A 20,681-nucleotide genomic window follows, 5' to 3' on the forward strand; every position below is an offset into this window, starting at 1 on the left:
GGTCTCACATTGGTCTCAAAGTCCTGCAGTATTTTTAAATTTTGAGGATGATTTCACAAAAATAGGTTCCTGTAAGCTATCACGGCATGTTCCCAAAATTGCCACTAGGGTGCTGTAAAATGCCAATTGGTATTCTATTTAGAATTTATTATTATGAATATCAGCTTTGGGTCACATCACCATACAGCTGTCCCCCCCACTTTTAAAATGGCTGCTACGCCCCTGCCCGCCACACATTGTATTTTGCACGCAGAAAAACTATTTTTCATATATTTAATATGCCGCTGTGCCGGGCAGGAATCAAGCGCGTCTCCCCTGGAGTAGTCTACCACTTATCAGCCAATCAAAAAAAGAAAGAGGCTACACAGTAGCCAATCAGAAAATAGCACTATTGTATCCGGGTAAGATTTAACGCAACAACCAATGAAAAAAAAGCACATCCTGGAATTGTTCGCCATCATCCTCGTTAACCCACAGAGGAAAACAGCTCTGAGCATCACTTTGAGCACAGAATAAGTCATGATCTCCTATTTTAATGTTACAAATTCACAGCTTGTTTGACACAAACAATGACAACTTGACTGCTGTTAGAGAATGTTTCCCAGATAATCAGCATTAGTTTTTCGTGAGTGTCTGAACTTAGTCAACAGTTTTACAGCCTGTTCACTGAAAACACCTGCTCATAGTCTAGACCTAGTTATATTTCCGTTATCACACGATGACTGACATTTTGTCACATTAAACATCTCTCTCTCCAAATAGGCTTAATAATTTTATTAGCACTAAATAAATTATAGTGTATTACATCGTCGATGTTATTGGTCACTTTAAAAATCATGTCATGTTGTTGGATATTTGTCATTCTTACCTGTCTTTAAAACTTGAGAGCCCTGGTTTATGTATATATATCTGGTCACTGTATTTGGCCATCTGCCAACGTCTTCTATCCACTCGACTACACGGATCTAATAGCCGGATACCATTTGATAAAGTCAACTTTTTAAAATAACTTTATCTGTCTGTGTTCCTTAATCTGCTCATGAAGCTGTAGATATATATATCACTTTCGGAGTTGCTAACACGTTAGAACCTATGGGGAACAACACCACTTCCGTTGCCAAAATGCGCGCGCATACGTTGCTATGTCATCATTGTGTACAAACAGTAAAAGGGTCTATACTGAAATAAGAGCGCATGGTTTATCTATCAGATGCACATTAAAGTTGTGTTCGTTACTATAACAACAGTAGATACCCAGCGCGTTTTCGGAATCATCGTAAAACAGGAATATGTTCCATATAAAGAGAACAAAGCGTGCTTTGTTTGGGATGCATTTCAATAACCCTATGAATGCATATTAAAATGCAGAATCGAATCAAATTAATCAAATCGCATCGAATTTTAATGTGAATCATCTCAAATTGAATTGTTTTGAATTTGCAAAAATCGTTCTTGAGTTGAATCGAATACCAATGAATCGTAAATCAAATCAATTCGCAGTCTACCCAAAGATTCACAGCCCTAAATCGAACCCTTATAGTCACATAGGCCAAGAGGCCTCAAAACACTTCTAGCTTTTATAGTAAGCAAACTAATTCTACAATTGTTTTTTATAAGATAGATAAAATACTCAGTCAGATACCAACAGTACATTTCTTGGACAGCTCACTTATCTAACAGACACATTTTAGGTTTTAGTCTAGAAACAAACTTGTGAGTTGAATTTAAAACATGTACAGTTTACGTGTCTCAAGGAACATGATTGTAAAACACTGGAGTAACCATTACTCATTCTTAAAAACCTTGTAAAAATTCACTTAAATTTGTTCTGGGTTTGTGGCAGCTCTGCTCAGTTTCAGTACAGCTGCGAACTGGAGGAACTGTACTGATGTGAAGCTCAGAGAAGTCTGCCATCTGGTAAAGTAGTGCAAAAATGTGGTTACACATGTGAGCAACACTGCAACACAGCGACAGCTACAGTGGAACAGTGTGACAGGGTTGTAGTCCCTTAACACAATCTGTAAAGATTAACTGATGACAAAATAATAAATGAATAACCCCAAATAGATAGGATATATGCATAAACAAGACAAGACATCTTTCCTTATAAAGTGTTAAACTTTTCCACTGAATAGATTCATTATCCTTACATTTCTATAAATGTAGAAATTTATAGAAACTTCATTTTAAAATATGAACAATAAATCCATCATTCAGTTCTATAGGTTTGTCTGCCTACTCTCCAGCTATGTGACTTCTCTGACTTCCTCATAGATCTGAAACGACTCGCCCTCAAGCTGATCTCTCCTGTCATCCTTATGTGAAACTGAAAAAAATGCACAAAATTAGTGACATTCACAGTGAACCAGAAGATCGGGAAATGTTTAATAGATAGAAAACGTCTCAGGTTACGGATGTAACCCTGGTTCCCTGAGTAAGGGAACGAGACGCTGCGTGAAACGCATTGGGAACCTTCTGCGTGATATCGTCATTGAAGCACTCCTGTATCCAACCAATCGTGTAACGAGACGTCAGAGGCGGGTGACGTCACGGACCAGGAAACTATAAAGCATGCCCGGATGCAGAGACAGTAGCTTCTGTGGAAAATCTGAAGCAAGCTCTCGCAAGCATGCAGGGGTACGGCGAGAGACGCAGCGTCTCGTTCCCTTACTCAGGGAACCAGGGTTACATCCGTAACCCGAGACGTTCCCTTTCGTGGGAACTATCGACGCTGCGTGAAACGCATTGGGAACGCAATCCCAACTGTGCCGTACTTCAAATGCTTGTTATGTTAGCTCGACAGTACGGAGGACCCCGGAGTGGAGCCCACATCAAGGTTATAATATTTGATAAATGTGTGCTGGCTTGACCATCCAGCTGCATCACAAACGTCACTCATAGAGACGCCAGACATCAAAGCTCTTGATGCTGCCATACCCCTTGTGGAATGAGCGCGGACGTTAAAGGGAGAGGACTGTCCGACCACTTTATATGCAAGTGAGATGGCCTCAACCACCCACTTGCTCATCCTCTGCTTGGACGCCGGTCCACCTTTATTTGGAGAACCGTAACAGACGAACAATTGCTCTGTTTTACGCCACAGGGCAGCTCTGTGGACATAAACGTCCAAAGCCCTCACTGGGCAAAGCAGATTTAGTTTTTCCTGATCCGAGGATATAAAAGGAGGAGGATGAAAAGCTTGAAGCACAATGGGACCCGGGACATTGGTGGGGACCTTAGGCACATAGCCAGGTCTAGCATGAAGAAATGCCCTCACCATTCCAGGAGCGAACTCCAGATACGAGGGGGCCACTGAAAGGGCCTGAAGATCTCCAATTCTTTTTAGAGAAAAAAATCGTCTTTAAAGTCAGAAACTTTGCAGACACCTCCTCCAGCGGTTCAAAGGGAGCCTCAGCTAACCCACGTAGAACCACTGATAAGTCCCAGACCGGGGTCCTTGTGCGCACTGGAGGCCTCAGCCTCAGTGTACCACGGAGGAAGCGTGACACGAGGGGGTCTCGACCGACCGAGGAATCCCCCCCAACATGATAGGCTGATATAGCCGCAACATAAACCTTCAAGGTTGAATAGGATAAGCCCTCCGAGAATTTTTCTTGGAGAAAAGATAGCACAAAGCTGATAGGAGCACGGACAGGGTCCGTTTCATGTTGTCTACACCAGGTAGAGAATAGATTCCACTTATAAGAGTAAAGCTTCCTCGTGGAGGGAGCCCTGGAGCTAAGTATGGTCTCAACAACCTCAGATGAGAGACCAGCTTCTATGAACCTGTCCCCCTCAGAGGCCAGGCCCATAGTTTCCATAGTTCTGGGCGGGGATGTATTATCGCGCCGCCCGCCTGAGATAGAAGATCCTGTCTCAAGGGGAGCTCCATCGGAGCGCCGTCTATCATGGACACCAAGTCCGAGAACCATATGCGGGTCGGCCAGTATGGGGCCACCAGTATCAGGCTGACCCCTTCCTGGCGTACTTTCTCCAGGACTCGTGGGAGCAGAGCGAACGGGGGAAATGCGTACAGACGTAGCCTCGGCCACGTCTGTACCATGGCATCCAGACCCAGGGGTGCTGGATGCGTGAGGGAGTACCAGAGCGGACACTGGGTTGACTCTCCCGAAGCAAACAGGTCTACTTGTGCTTGACCAAAGTTTTTCCAAATGAGATCCACCACTTCTGGATGGAGTCTCCACTCCCTGGGCCTCGGCCCCTGCCTCGACAGGGCGTCCGCCCCCACATTCTGACTCCCGGGGATATAGGCTGCCTTCAACGAAAGCAGCTTCCCCTGAGACCACAGGAGGATCCGACGGGCCAAGTAATTTAGTTGGCGAGACCGTAGACCCCCCTGATGGTTTATATAAGAGACCACTGACATATTGTCTGTGCGGACCAGCACATGATGGTCTCTCAGGTCTGGGAGAAAGTGTTTTAGTGCTAGAAACACCGCCATCATCTCCAGCCGATTTATATGCCAGGAGAGATGATGGTCCTCCCAAAGACCCTGAGCTGAGCGACCGCTCATGATCGCTCCCCAGCCCGTGAGGGAAGCGTCTGTCGTAAGCATTGCGCGACGACCAGAGGCTCCCAACACGGGACCCTGGGACAGGAACCAGGGGTCTTTCCACACGGCTAGAGCACGAAGGCATCGCCGTGTGACTTTGATCATTCGAAAAGGGTTCCCCCTCGGGGAAAACCCCCTGGTCCTGAGCCACCACTGTAGGGGTCTCATATGCAGGAGGCCAAAAGGAATTATGTTGGACGCAGCTGCCATTAGACCCAACAGTTTCTGAAACTGTTTCACAGTGAGAGACTGGCCTAACTTCACCCCTTTTACGGCTGACAGAACAGAGCTCACACGGGCAGGAGTCAGACGTGCCCGCATTATTGTGGAATCCCACATAACACCTAGATAATTGGTGGTCTGAGCCGGTATCAGCACACTCTTCTTGGCATTGAGCCTCAGCCCAAGCCTTTTCATGTGAGACAGAACAACATCTCGATGTTGAACTGCTTGTTGCTCTGAGCGAGCTAGAATCAACCAATCGTCGATGTAATTCAGTATGCGAATGCCCTGGAGTCTCAAAGGAGCCAGGGCTTTATCCACGCACTTCGTGAATGTGCGGGGTGATAATGATAGGCCAAACGGAAGAACCTTGTACTGGTAAGCTTCGCCCCCGAAAGCAAACCTGAGGAACTTCCAATGAGAAGGATGGATGGACACATGAAAGTATGCATCTTTCAAGTCTATCGTCACAAACCAGTCCTCGGACCTGATTTGGGGAATGATCTGTTTGAGTGTAAGCATCTTGAATTTCAGTTTTTGTACAGACTGATTTAACACCCGTAAATCTATGATAGGACGAAGTCCCCCATCCTTCTTTGGAACTATGAAGTAGCGGCTGTAAAAGCCTGACAGCTTGCTGGGAGGAGGAACCCTTTCTATAGCTCCTTTTTGCAAAAGTGTCATAACTTCCTGTTCCATAACCAGAGACTGCTCGGGGGTCACCACTGTGGGAAGGACCCCATTGAATCTGGGCGGGCGAGACCCGAACTGAATTCTGTACCCCTTTTCTATCATGAGCAGCACCCAATTTTATATATTCGGTAGAGTTTTCCATTCTTCTAGAAAATCTACTAAGGGAACCAGTCTCTCGAGACTGGCCTCTGGTGTTTTTTGAGCACTTGGCTCGGCGCTCTGAAACGGCGTGCCGGCAGAAGTCAGCCGAATCAAGTGCAGGCCAACCCTCCTCGGAGGATTGGCGGGGACCCGACGCACACTGGATGGTGAAGATAGCGTGGTCCCCGGAGGGCGCTGGATGGAAGCGGGTGCCAGGTGTTTCAACACCACGCTTCCTCCAGACGGGGGCCGCCCTCCTGGGTCCTGACCCACAGATATCAGGACCGCTTTTAGAGGCCTTCCGCGCCACAATGACAGCCCGCAGGTCGGTCTTGGGCTGAGAAGGCTTCTGTGCAGCCCGCCCCTGTCCCCAGAATCTACGTGGGGGAGCACGGGCGGCCACACTGATCTTTTGCTGCGCTCTGTGGTGCGCTGAGGAGCTCGTTGCGGGCCGAGACTGCTCCCGCCCAACAGTCTCGGCGGGGATTTTAGACCGGCGGGGGAGGAACCTCTGAAACGCCGCAGATTGTTTCTTGGTCTCCTGGAACCTCTCGACGACAGTTGTAACTGCGTCACCGAAGAGGCCCGCAGGAGACAGCGGCGCGTCCATAAGGGCAGACTTATCTCTGTCCCTTATGTCGGAGAGGTTCAGCCACAAGTGCCTCTCCGTGGCCACCAGGGCTGCCATAGAACGGCCCACTTCCTTAGCCGTCTCCTTGGTGGCACGGAGAGCCAGGTCTGTCGCCATGCGCAGTTCCTGGATGCACTCAAATGTGGCCTCCCCGCTGGCATCTATTTCCCCCAGCACTTCAGCTTGATAAGCTTGCAGCAGCGCCATGGTGTGAAGACACGCTGCTGCCTGCCCTGCTGCCGCATAAGCTTTGCCCACCAAGTTAGATGTAGTCTTAAGGGGCTTGGTGGGCAACGTCGGTGCTTTTAGGGACGACGCCGACTCGGGTGAGAGATAGCCCGCGAGCGTCTCTTCAACCCGGGGCATCGCCGCATAGCCACACTGTTTCAGCCCCACGATATTACTATAGACCGAGGTCTGGGGGCTGAGCACTCTATGCTGAACCGGTCTGTTCCAAGATCTAGACACCTCAGTGTGTAGATCCGGAAAGAACGGCAAGCACCGACGTGGAGGTAGTGACCGCGCGGGGAGAAAGCGCTCATCGAGTTTGCTTTTGGGCTTTACATCTCCCCGCTCTGCTTCTGGCCAGCTAATATTTAATTTGGCAACAGCTCTGGCCACTACCTCCATGAGCTCCTCATGTGCAGCGGAAGAGGATGGCGGTTCCTCATCCGCTGCTTCGACACTCATCACGTCAACATCCTCAGATGAAGACAGATGAAGTGCCGATGTCTCTCCCCGAGGGGAAGAAACCGCTGGGCGTGCTTCCACCACGGCAGGAGAGACAGTGGGTCTGGCAGCTAAAGGGAGAGATAGGGCGGGGCCCGTCTCAACCCCCGCTGCCAGATCCATTTGTGAACCCCACGAATGGAGCCTTCGCTCTGCCTCGGCAGCAGCGGGACCCGATCCGCGGGGGACACCAACCGAGGCACCCTCCGCTTTATCAAAGAGTGCCCGGCGAGATCGCAGCACTCTGAGGGTGAGCCTTTCACAATGCACGCAGACAGCTCCCTCGAGAGCTGCCTGCGCGTGCTCAACCCCCAGGCAAATAACACACATATCGTGTGTATCCCCGTCGGGGATAAAGCGAGTACAGGGATGCACACACTTCCTGAATCGCTTGCTGCTTTCATCCGCCATTTCTTACTTTTATATTTGTGTCTTATGGGTGTGTATGTATGTATGTTTGTACTGCACCTCTTGTCCTCAGACAAAGAGAGAGAGAGAGAATGACAAACAATAAGACGCACAACAGCGATCTTTAGACACACACACACTTGTTGCTGCAACTCTTGTCCTCAGACGAAGAGTGAGACCAGAGAAATATATATATATATGGACAGACAACAATAAATAAGACACACGGGATAACATAGAGCGCTTGCTGAAGATAACAGAAGCTAGCGTTCTCTGCATCCGGGCATGCTTTATAGTTTCCTGGTCCGTGACGTCACCCGCCTCTGACGTCTCGTTACACGATTGGTTGGATACAGGAGTGCTTCAATGACGATATCACGCAGAAGGTTCCCAATGCGTTTCACGCAGCGTCGATAGTTCCCACGAAAGGGAACTGAAAGTTTAAGAATATGAACTGCCACCAACAAAGTGTAACAATGGGTTTGGGTTATGTTTGTTTTCATGACTTTTATTTTGTAGTTTGCCTTAGCCAAGTTTCATGATTTCCTTGCCCTCATGTGATCATGTCTTGTGCTTCCAATAGGCTTGTTCGAGATGCATCTGCGCTGCGAAGACCGATCGGTGTATGACATCAAATTACAGCGAGAGCATTTGGAGAGCATACGACTTATTCTTTTGAATCGCTCTCGCAGTACTTTGATGTCATCAGTGCAGCGCAGATGCAGCTCGAAAGAGCCTCTTGTCTTATGTGTCATGTTTTCATTGGTTTGTCTCGTCATGTGATACTCTGCTCTGCTCTCATTGGTTCATTGTTTGATGGTGCACAGGTGTCCCTTGTTTGCTCATTAATTTTGTGTATAAATAGCCCTCATATTTCATTGTTCATTTGTCTAACCTTGTTCATGTAACCAATTGTTTGGTGAGTGTATTCATGTTCACGCTAAAGGCGGATGCACACTGTGCAATTTATAATAGTCCTGTATGATTGTTGCTTGTCATACTGTACGAACATGATCCTCTTGTCACACTGTGGGGTCTCAGCTGTCCTATATGTCAGACTGTATGACAGTCAAGACGCGTTAAAAACAGACGCAAGCTTGAAAACTTGTCTGGAGTTTTACATCATTGACCTAAACACGTTCGGTGACAGTGAGCTGCATTACACACAGGGCTGAAATGGTGGCTAACAAAGAAATCTCTAGCATTAATTTTGATCACGGCTTATCTTGAAAAACGAAGACAATTTGACGTTTGTCGTAGGAGAAATTACACTGCAGGACTGTGCACCAAATCTTCTGATACTACCAGAATTTCATTGGAGGTCAAATTTGATCACAACTGTCATTTATCAGAACATTCTCATTCACTGCTCCGTGCTGGTGGAGCGATCTTCCTGCCTTCATCCAGAATGCAGAATCCCTGGCAATATTCAAAAGACAGCTGAAAGACAGCTTTCGTGAGCACTTAACCTCATCTAAAAAAAAAAAAAAAAACCCTATCCTTTCATTACCTATTCTTTCACTTCCTTTAATCCCTTGCCATTGTAGCTTATGATACTCTGAGCAATGTCTGAAACTTTCATTGAGAGCACTTCTTGTCTATTTGCCTCATGACAACTCGCTTGTTATATTCCTCACTTGTAAGTCGCTTTGGATAAAAGCGTCTGCCAAATGAATAAATGTAAATGTAAATATAATCGGTTGTCAGTGAACATGGTCAAACTAGCGATCAAAGACTACAGATTTTTATATGAATCTTTTAGGATTCTCGAAATTTGTCTGAGATGACCAAATCGTGGCCAAAATCGCTCAGTATGCACCCGCTATTAGTTCACTTAGCTCTGGGTTATTAGTTAGCTATTAGTTCACCCAAAAATGTAAATTCTGTCATTTATTACTCACCCTCATACCGTTCCACATTCGTAAGACCTTCGTTAATCTTTGGAACACAAATTAAGATATTTTAGTTGAAATCTGATAGCTCCGTGAGGCCTCCATAGGGAGCAATGACACTTCCTCTCTCAAGATCCATAAAGGTACTAAAAACATTTAAATCGGTTCATGTGAGTACACTGGTTCAATATTAATATTATAAAGCGACAAGAATATTTTTGGTGCGCCAAAAAACAAAACAAAATAATGACTTATTTAGTGATGGACGATTTCAAAACACTGATTCAGGAAGCTTGGGAGCAAAATTAATCAGTGTATCGAATCATGATTCAGATCGCGTGTCTAATTGCCAACGGCTGAAATCACGTGACTTTGGCGCTCTGAACAGCTGATTCGATACACTGATTCATTTATGATCCGATGCTTCCTGAAGCAGTGTTTTGAAATCGTCCATTACTAAATAAGTCATTATTTAGTTTTTTTGGTGCACCAAAAATATTCTGGTTGCTTTATAATATTAATATGGGACCACTGTACTCACATGAACTGATTTAAATATGTTTTTAGTTTTTTTATGGATCTTGAGAGAGGAAGTGTCATTGCTCCCTATGGAGGCCTCACGGAGCCATCGAATTTCAACTAAAATATCTTAAAGCTGCTGTCCGCAGTTTTTCCTCTTTGTCGCGATCTCTGTTTGAAACATGCGATTGCAGTCATATGCGGAACAGTTATCTGTACATGCGTTGTGCCTCGGCACGGCTCGTCAGCGCGGATAAATCTAATGCTTGCTGTGAGTCACCGCACCGGTGTGAATACTGTATTTCAGAATCACAGATTCTACGTCTTGAAAGTATGACCAATATAAGAATTTTCACTGGAAAATATCATCTGAACAAGTAAGCAACATGTCTGCCACTTTTGTTCTGACCAACTGAGGAAAAAAGCATTAGGCCTACAATAAATCGCGCTGCCAATGATGATTAAATCAAACGATCGCTTAGCTCTGATCACACCAAACCGTGCAAATTATTATTACTGTTATATTATTCTCAAATTGTTAATGTTAACAACATCAGCACTGCGTGACTGTGTATTTAGTGTGTATTAGCGACCTGTCCTGTAGATTTCAATTTCTGTATCCACTCCACAGTCCGAAGTCTTTTGCTTTTTGGCTACGGGTGAATCTCCAGTTGTCACTGATGCATGTCATTTGGACCTTTGTGGATTACAATCCGCCATCAAAATGATAAGTTTAATTATTTCAGCTGCTGTGAGAACAGGCTATAAACGTGCTGCTACCGGCAGCTTCCTCACATGATGTAACTGAGCCGCTTGACGGGACTCCTTTCTGTGTACGGACGTGACGTAATGACGCACAGAGGAACTGCTGCATGCTTGAATTTCCCGCGGAAATCCGCCAGTATGCTCTTATTATAAAACATTATTACAAGCTAACCGTCGTGAATCGAGACAAGATAATCAGATAGTTTTGAACATTGGCTGGTTATGTACTTGTTCAAAAGTTGATTTTGGATAATTTTTAACCAAAAAAAGTTGCGGACTGCAGCTTTAATTTGTGTTCTGAAAATCCGTCTTACGGATGTGTGAGTAATTAATGACAGAATTTTCATTTTTGGGTGAACTAACCCTTTAAGTCTTGTGTCAAGTCTATGTCAATCCTGTTTTGGATTATATTTTATGTCACTTTGTTTCAATAACCTGCACCTGGGTTCTGCAAACTTGCAGTGGACTATGTTACACAAAGATGGCTGGCTTGTTAGCTTGAGAATACTTACTTTCAATGTCGTCAATATTGAAACATCCAATTTAAAGCCCTTCTCCAACCCCACAATTCCTTTGACAACATTCATCGTAATCTGTGGAAGACACTGCGTATCACTCGCCTTCAACCACATTAATAAAATTGGATAATATTCGTGAAACTTGTATAATATTCTGAAAAAAAAAAAAAAAAAAAATATATATATATATATATATATTTATATATATATATATATATATATATATATATATATATATATATTTTTTTTTTTTTTTTTTTTTATATAATGGCAGCAAATGACAGTTAATGAGAAAAAAGAAACAAAACCACAGTGTTCCACTGACTCAGGGTATGTAAAAAGCTGGAGATTTATTTCAAAAGAACAGAATGATCTGCACTCCCTTTAAGCAATGCAACATAGCCTACATAACAGACGTTTCAGATATTTGCCTTCTTCCGTAAACCATTTAATCTAACTCCTACACAAACCTATTATCTATACAATACCAGGACAACATAATTTGAAATAAATAAATGAAGTATACAAATGACAGATCATGATTTATAAAAATAAGGTTAAAGGAAACAGGAGAGTTGTCTCGATGTCGCCTGTGCCACTCTGGTCATCTGATCAGCCTGCTCCGCCTTGCCCACCTGCTCAGCCTACCCTGGCTGCCTGCTCTGCCTCAGTCTTCATGCCCTCTTCCACTTTATGGACCTGGCCCTCCATCCTGTCCCCTAGTCCGCCTCCGCTCCGCCTCCCTCCTGGACATTTTTAGATGGGAGCTCCTGGAAGCTGCTCCTTGGGAGGAGGGCTATGTCACGATCCCCTGTAAGAGTGCCCATAATTGCCACCAGAGGGCACTCCACCCTGGACTTTTGTCACACCATCATGGACTTAATTTCCCATAGTTCATTGCCTGGTCTTATCATCCATGATTGTTTACTGACCCTGACCTGTTTACTGACCCTGTTGCCTGTGTTCTGGATCTGTCTCTGTTTTTCTGTTATCCTGCCTTGTAGGCCTATCTGTTTTGGACTGCTTGTTTGTGTTTGGACCTCTTGCCTGTTTTTTGACTGTGTTTTTGAATTGTCATACTGTCATACTTTTGGATTATCCTTCTAATAAATTACTGCATGTGGATCCTTAGTCTTCGAGTCTCAGAGCAGTATCATGACATTAAGGTTTTAAGACCCAGAGAAACATATACTTCAACTGATGCATTCAGTATCCGTTGTAAACATTTTTTTTTCTACATGTCCACCTCTTCTTTGCTACTTTTTCAATTACTATATGAATGAACTGTTTTATATCATGATTACAGTCATGAAAGTGTCTGGAAATTGTTGAACTGATGTTTTTCTGATGTACTGATTGCTGTACCATAAGATTTTAGTTTAGTTTAGTTTAGTTTAGTGATTTATAAAGCACATTTCAAAACAACAGAGGTTACAACCAAAGTGCTGTACAGAAAAATTAAAACACACAAACACACACAAAAAAAAGAATTAACACACTGGATCAAAACCTGGAGGACAATCGAAAAATTCACACCCTTAATTAAAACAATTTTGTAACACATTCAAAGGATTTTGTATCATGCTCAAACAGCACACCCAACCAACCAAATGATTTAACATGTTCTCATATTCCTCCTGTCTTCTTTCAGTCTACTTGTGAGTGATCCTTTAATACAACTCAGTCAAACTCAAAGAGGACAAATATATCTCTGTGCTGTGACTCAAGGAAACTGCAAGCCACTGCCCATTACCGGTACTTAAATTACGGTTACAAGCATTTAATATAAGATACTAGTTTCATTATCCATATTAGTTTTTCTAAAAAATAAAAATAAAAATCCACATTTTTTTAATTCAAAAGTCACCAATGAGGCTGTCAACATGTCCCTTGGACTTTCAATGTCCATTGACCCTCAGTCTTCAAGAGCAGTGGTAAGTGTCATATTTTAAATAATATCTGTTTTTGTGAGAATATAAAATCTTAATGCTAATGCTAAATTGTGTTATGATATTCCAAAAATGCAACCAATTTTACTGTAAAAACATGCTAGATTTGGTGCTTGTCTACATTCAGATCATTTTAATTAGATTATAATTTGCGAGAGTTGAACCTACAATTTGCAGACAGTCTAAAAGATGTCCAAAATAACTAAGAATATTTGCTCCAATTTTTACACGAATATTCATATTAGAGTTTGTCATGTTGAAAATAAAATCTTAATTTCTCTCAGGCTTGTGGTCCAACCATACCTAAGAACTGTGACGCAATAACCACTTACAATGGAATGTGCTTTAAAATCATTCCAGATAATACTGTGAGCAGACCTGTGTCAGAGACTCTGAGAGGTACATTTATGTTATTCTACCAAATCAAAGCAAATATTCTTCATACTGTATATACCATATGACATGGTTATTCAGATTAAATGAAAATATGATGCAATTATTAATTTCTCCAACTTCAGAATGCCCAACATCACAAATTGATATTGCTTTTTTACTGGATGGATCTGGAAGTGTAAGCTCTGTGGATTTTAAAAAGATGAAGGCTTTTGTTATAGAAATGATCAAAAGTTTTATAGACCGTGATACACAGGTAATCAATGCATTTATTATGATTTAGCTTATGCAAGATTTGTTTTTTTACCCCTAACGTTCATAGCATGAGGCACTAAATCTATCTGTCTTACAGTTTGCCATTGCACAGTTTTCTACACAATGTGTCATTCATTACAAGTTTCAACAAGTCAAAGACGCCAAGGCATGGCAAGATGCAGTGAATCAGATATACCAACGGGGAGGAGTAACTCGGACTGCAGCAGCTATAAGACATCTTGTGTGAGACATGTCTGCTGATATTTCATTGGATTTATTTTATCCATGCCATTAAAAGTAATATTACTTCAGACAGAAAGATTTGGAGTGAAGATAAATTTAACATGATATTTAGTGAAGGCTGAGGAGCACATCCTAAATATATTACACCCAAAAGAAAAACTAAGACAATGGATAATACAAAAAAAAAAAAAAAAAGGACCATGCAAAAAGTACATGAAATTAAAGTCATGAATGAATGGATACCCATACTACTACAAGTCTTTTGATTTATTGAAATAAAGATTTTACAGCATTTAATTATTTCAACAAGTCTCCAAAGACAAGCAACGTAAACTAGAAATGTTTCCTAAACAGTTGCATAATTGTATTGTTCATTAAATATTTGTACTATTTTCTTTTTCAATAGGAATGAGTTATTCGTCAGGAGTGGAGGTGCAAGACCATCAGCCAATAAGATTTTGGTTGTTATCACTGATGGTGAATCAACTGATCCAAATGATTTGACTGCAGCTGTTCAACAAGCTCAAGCTAAAAATATAATACGATATGCTATTGGGGTAAGATTTGACTTACATTTTATGTTTTGCCTCTTTTAAATAATAATAATAAAAAAAAAGACTAAACTATATTAGTTGTGCAAAAACCAGGAAAAACTGCTAGATACTCAGGCAAAATCAACATGCATCCTTTCCTGATAGGATAGCCATTGTGAAAGTATTGTGCATAAAAATTACTGTTCCTCTTAAAATCAATTCAGTCATCTACTCACCATCATGCCATTCCAAATTTGACTAGAAGAATGTCTTGCTTTGTCCTTACAATAAAAGTCAAGTGTTGTCTTGTCATTGTATGGACAAAAACATTCTCCAAAATATATTCCTTTGCATTTAAAGGGTTAGATCATCCAAAAATGAAATTTCAGTCATGTTTTACTCCACTGTCATGTTTCTATGCTGTTTATGTTCAACACTTCCAAGTTCTACGTCAGAACACCAAGTATTGGCCAAAGCTGATCATGTGATCAGCACAACACATGCGCGTGATGCTGACGCAGGAGCCAGCCAATAATGAGCCGACATTCTGATGTATAGAACACAGAAGCGTTGCACTGTCAGGAACAGGGGAGATATCAATTTGTTGAATAAAGTCATTATTTTTGTTTAGTTTTTTTTTTTTTTTTTTTTGCGCACAAAAAGTATTCTCGTGACAAATTTTTCATTTTTGGGTGAACTAACCCTTTAATAGAAGAAAGAAAGCCATACACATTTGGAATGACATGGTGGTGAGTAAAAGATGACATAGTTAACTTTTTTTTGTGATCAATCCACTAAAAATCATTAATCAAAAAAAAAAAAGTATAAATAAAACATTTTACTTAAAAACAAAAATGTTATTAAATCGTTAGATTTATGAAGTTACAGTTATCTCCATAGATTTTTTTTTTTTTTTTTTTTTTCTTAGGTTGGCAATGCTTTTAATAGTGGCAGAGCAATAAGAGAGCTGGCAACTATTGCATCTTTACCCTCCAAAAATCATGTGTTCAGAGTAAATGATTTTGACGCGCTGGAAAGTATTCGTGAAAAACTCAAAGAGAACATTATCGCCATTGAAGGTATGTTTGCAGAGGGAATGAAAAATAATAGACTGTTTACATTTTACGTTCATCCGCTGTCATGTGAGCACAGTTCATTTGTTCATTGTGTTGATTTCAAATATTAAATGTATAGTTAACTGTGCTGTTGCTTCTTTACTATAGGAACCCAGACCTCTGGAGATTCATCTCGAATGGAGTTTGCACAGGACGGGTTTAGTGCAGCAGTTACTTCAAATGTAATTCTGTGTATTTAACTTATTTGACACCAAACTAATGAAAGAGACAATGTACAGAAATTAAAAAGATGAAATGCATTGGTTAGAAATAGTTTTTACTTAAATTAATTTGAAGGTGTTGAATTGCTTTCTTTTTGTTTAATTTAATTCATGCTATCCAAGCTTTTCCCCACTTTAACAGCAATTTTCAGTTTTTAACTTGATTTTGATTTTATTGTCAGTATTATATTTGTTTGAACAACAATTTACTTAATTTTACCATTAATACAATTTAACTGAATTATTTCAGGTCAAATTAACTGTGCCATTCTTTGTAAAACTGCTTTGAAACCATAAGAATTCTGCAAAGTGCTTTAAAAACAACCTGGAAAGTGCCCTTGCATCAGGCCAAATCTAGCTGTTTGTGTTTATTTATCAAGGCTTTTTATACACATTATTTGCAATAATAGAAATTCATGATATTTGATTCATGTTGAACTACTCTTCAACTTACTTTTTAAGTATTTCTATTTAAAATTCTGGTAACACTGTACAATAAGGTTTATTTGTTAACATTATTTATTGTATTAACTAACATGAACCATGAGCAATACATTTGGTACTGTATTTGTTAATCTTTGTTAATGTTAGTTAATAAAAACCAGTTGTTTATCGATTGTTCATGTTGGTTCAGTGCATTAACTAATGTTAAATAATACCATTCTTGATTTTAATAATGTATTACTAAATGTTGAAACTAACATTAACAAAGATGAATTCATGCTGTAGAAGTGCATTTCATTATTAGTTCATGTTTTACCGAAATTCCTGTGATATTATCTGCATCCAGACAGATATGATAATGACTGCAGTGGGAGCTTTCCAGTCGAAGGGTGGATATCAGCTGTACAAAGAAAATTATATTTCAGATGACTTTCAAGCTGGAACTGAGCATGACAGTTATTTAGGTAAGATCTCTTCTTTGACTGTGTAAATCAAAATAAACCAGGCACAAAAAAAAAAACAACAACAACAACAACAACAACAAACATCAAGTCTATTTTCTTCACAGGTTATTCTTTGGCAATAGCAACAATGTCAGGAGCAAAGTATGCAGTCATGGGAGCACCAAGACACAAGCATAAGGGACAAGTTACCGTTTCAAGAATTGATCGAAGTGATGTAAAACAACTGGATCCTCCTAAGGTTGTAACACTCAAATTTGTGTAAAATATTAGCACTTCACACATTAATGTAAGCAAATGAAAGTAAGAGAGAGCCATGGCCAAAAGTATTGACAGTGACATAAACTTTGTGTATCACAAAGTTTGCTGTTTCAGTATTTGCAGATTATTTTTTCACTTGATGTACTGGGAAACAAGAGATAAGAATTTCGTGTTTTAAAGGCTTTTACTGGCAAAAAACATTCAATATATGCAAAGAGTCAGTATTTACGGTGTTGACCTTTCTTCTTCATAACCTCTACGACTGCCCCCATCAGCAGCTTCTGGGATAAATCCTGACCGTTTACAGTCATTCTTGCCTTATTAGTGCTTGAGTTTATCACAGTTTGTTTGTTTCTGCTTGTCCACTCGCCTTTTGAGGATTGACCACAGCTTCTCTATGCACTTCATTATCACTCTTGCCTTGTGACATGGTGCTCCATCATGCTGGAAAACACATGGATCATCACCAAATTGCTCCTAGGTTGTTGGGAGAAGTTGCTTTTGCAGGACCTTTTGATTCCGTTATTTGCAGTGTATTGGGCAGAATTGTGAGAGAACCCAAAGCCAAATGATCTCAGGATGCTTCACTGTTGGCACGATGGTAGTGTTCACGTTTTCTTAGGGCTATAGTCAAGTCCACCTTTGTCGAGTCCAAGACAAGTCCAAGTCCAGGACTAGTCGAGATCGAGTCAAGGCCGAGTCCACAGAGGTTCGATCCAAGTCAAGACAGAGTCCAAATGAGACAGTCAAGACAGAGACAGAAAAAAAAAGAATCCTCTTCAAGACCACGTACATAACTATTGATAATTTATGTGATGCGAGAAACAGCACATCTTCTATTCTAAGATAATCATTGTTTGTAATGTTCAAAAATACAGAGTAGCAACACTGTAGGATGGAATTAGGCCATTTTATTTACTTTAGGTATAGCAATTTCACTAAAGTCACATAAAACTGAAGTGCAACTTCACATTTTCAGTCTTTTTTATTGTTGTGTAACAATCACATTTTGGTTTACCAATGGAAAGTATAAAAAAATAACCAGCAACACAGGTGTCACCAAAAAAAGAAAAGAAAAAAAAAAGACATGTTCCCATTCTTGAACTTTTTACTTGTCCTAAAGAATCCATAGTAGGCCTACAAAGTAACTAAAATAATAACCCAGTGGTTTTTTTTGTTTGTTTTTTTTGCAATGACGATGACTTGCAATGAATAAACGGTAACACTTTAGAATACTGATCCTTCATTAATGAATAACTACACAGGAACAAATGAATAATGTTTTATTATTAACACTCTAGTGACTACTATTAACTAACAAGTAACTCTGATGAATGAATTAGTAAGTAATAGTGCTCAGTTGAAGGTGGTAGTTCACTATTAGTTAATCAGTAAATACTGTTTTTTCATTCCTCCCAGAGAACTACTAAGAACTACTATATATATGTTCGTAATTAATGTGAATAATGCATAATGTATAATTAATTCTAAAGAGAAGGTCATGGTAACCCACTAGTAATGAGTGAAGTATTACCAAATACTTAAGAAGCAATTACTAATTATTTGGATCAGTATTCTAAAGGGAAACGCATGATAACTACTGAAGTCATTGTCAACTTTTGATGTTTTTGTAAAGTATTGGATAGTAATAACTCAAGAGTTACTATATGCATTTTAACCATAAATGCTCATCTTGAACTAGCTCTCTTCTTCTTCTCTATTTGAATTCCAGCAGTGTAGACACTGCTATGTGTATTACTTCCCTCCTCAGGTCAAAGTTTGAACTAAATAGTCATATACAATATGCTAGTGCTAGTATATAACAATTAGTTCAAACTTTGACCTGTGGAGGGCAGTAATACATTTAGCAGTGTCTACGCTGCTGGAATTCTAATAGAGAAGAGGAAGAGAGCTAGTTCAAATGAGCATTTATGATTAAAACTATATATTTAGAAAATCAGCAATGGTTTCTCTAGATAAGACTCTTATTGCTCGTCTGGGATCATGTAGAATGTTTTGAAGCTGCTATGAAACTTTGTAATTGAGTGATTTTGATCTTCTACCATTTGGGCTCCATTGAAGTGCACTATATGGAGAAAAATGCTGGAATGTTTTCATCAAAAACCTTAATTTCTTTTCCACTGAAGAAAGAAAGACATGAACATCTTGGATGACGTGAGGATGAGTAAATTATCAGGAAATTTTAATTTGAAAGTGAACTAATCCTTTACAGGACAATATTTCCCCCTTAAACGGATTGTGCATTAAAGTGCCTTTTTTTACCTTTATAAATACCTTCATAAAATAAATAATGTTTTAAAATGTCCAAAAAAAAAATATTAAGTAAATATAGCTGCAAGCAGCAATTCGGGGCCAAGCCCCAGAAGGGGCAGTAGCGCAATACGGAGCAGGAAGAGCAAAAACAGCAGAAATTGAATGTACATGCAAAACAGCTGGTTCAGAAGGACAGGTGGAAATGAAATGAAAATCAATAGAAGTTCAGAGAATGAACAGGGAATGAACTAAAAACACTTGTATCTCATTCAAGAGGAATAAAGATTAGTACAATGCTTATTTGGATAAAAAAGGTATCAAAATGACTCATTACACACAATTGTATAAAGGAACCCCACACGGGTTTCAAACCCACGACCTCCGAGTCCAGTGTCCATTTCTCAACTCATTGCGCCACTGTGCAGGTGAATGTTGGCACACCTGCCGAAGTTCATTAGTTCATGTGAAAATGAACTCAAAATGAAGAATTTTTATAAAACTGCACTGAATGTTATATTTAATAACTACTTTAGATCATTCTGCAGCTCATCATGCTGTAGCGCAATACAGAGCAGGAAGAGGAAAAACAGCAGAAAATGAACAAACATGAAACAGCTGGTTCAGAATTACGGGCGAAAATGAACTCAGAATGTACATAAGCTTAGATGAAAATGAACACAGCATGAAACAAAAAGCATTTATTTCTAATCCAAGAGGCAGTAAAGGAATCAAAACACACTATTTCATAAAACCGCTCCACCTGGGATTCGAACCCACTATCTTGGGGTGCAGAGCTCATCAGGTAACTGGCTTTACACATTGAGCTACTTGAGGATGCACATTCAACAATCTGTGGAAGAGAACTTTTAGTGTAAGAAAGAATTTACAGAAAAGCATTACTTAGCATGCTAACCATATTAGCATGCTAAGCTAACTTAATGCTAATGAAGCTCATGGTTAACTTGATAGCTGAAGAGCCACATTAAAGAGAATGACAACTGGTTAGCATGCTAAGCAATTAGCATGCTAAGCTAACTAGCATAAGACAACAAACACAAGCAAGGTCACATTCAGAGATGAATATCTTGGGAATGGTAGTGAATATCAAAAATCCGTTCAGTCATTTCTGTGCGGCTCGGTCCAAAGATCACCTGAGCTGATTTTGGACAAAATTGGACAAAAATTGTAGGAGGAGTAGTGAAAAAATGGAATACTGTACTGGGTGGAGTCTTAATGTAAGATATTGAATGTGATCAGTATGAAGAGAGGAATCAGTTGTATTGACATTCATTTTTCTGGAACAAAGGGTTCAAAAGTTATAACCTTTACAAAAGTGAATATTTGAACTGGTGGTGGCGCTATAGACTTAGTCCTAGATACTCCAAAGTTGGTCAAATTACTTTTAATTACGATCACTACAAGCATGCCAAATTTGATAATT

At 40.5% G+C, this 20,681-nt stretch overlaps 1 pseudogene; it reads left to right on the forward strand.

The window, feature by feature from the left end:
• Positions 1-20,681, forward strand: part of LOC137007541 (uncharacterized) — a 90,120-nt pseudogene that overhangs the window by 46,631 nt on the left and 22,808 nt on the right.

This window comes from Chanodichthys erythropterus, chromosome 19 (assembly GCF_024489055.1).
Source record: "Chanodichthys erythropterus isolate Z2021 chromosome 19, ASM2448905v1, whole genome shotgun sequence".
In the NCBI taxonomy this organism is placed as follows: Eukaryota; Metazoa; Chordata; class Actinopteri; order Cypriniformes; family Xenocyprididae; genus Chanodichthys; species Chanodichthys erythropterus.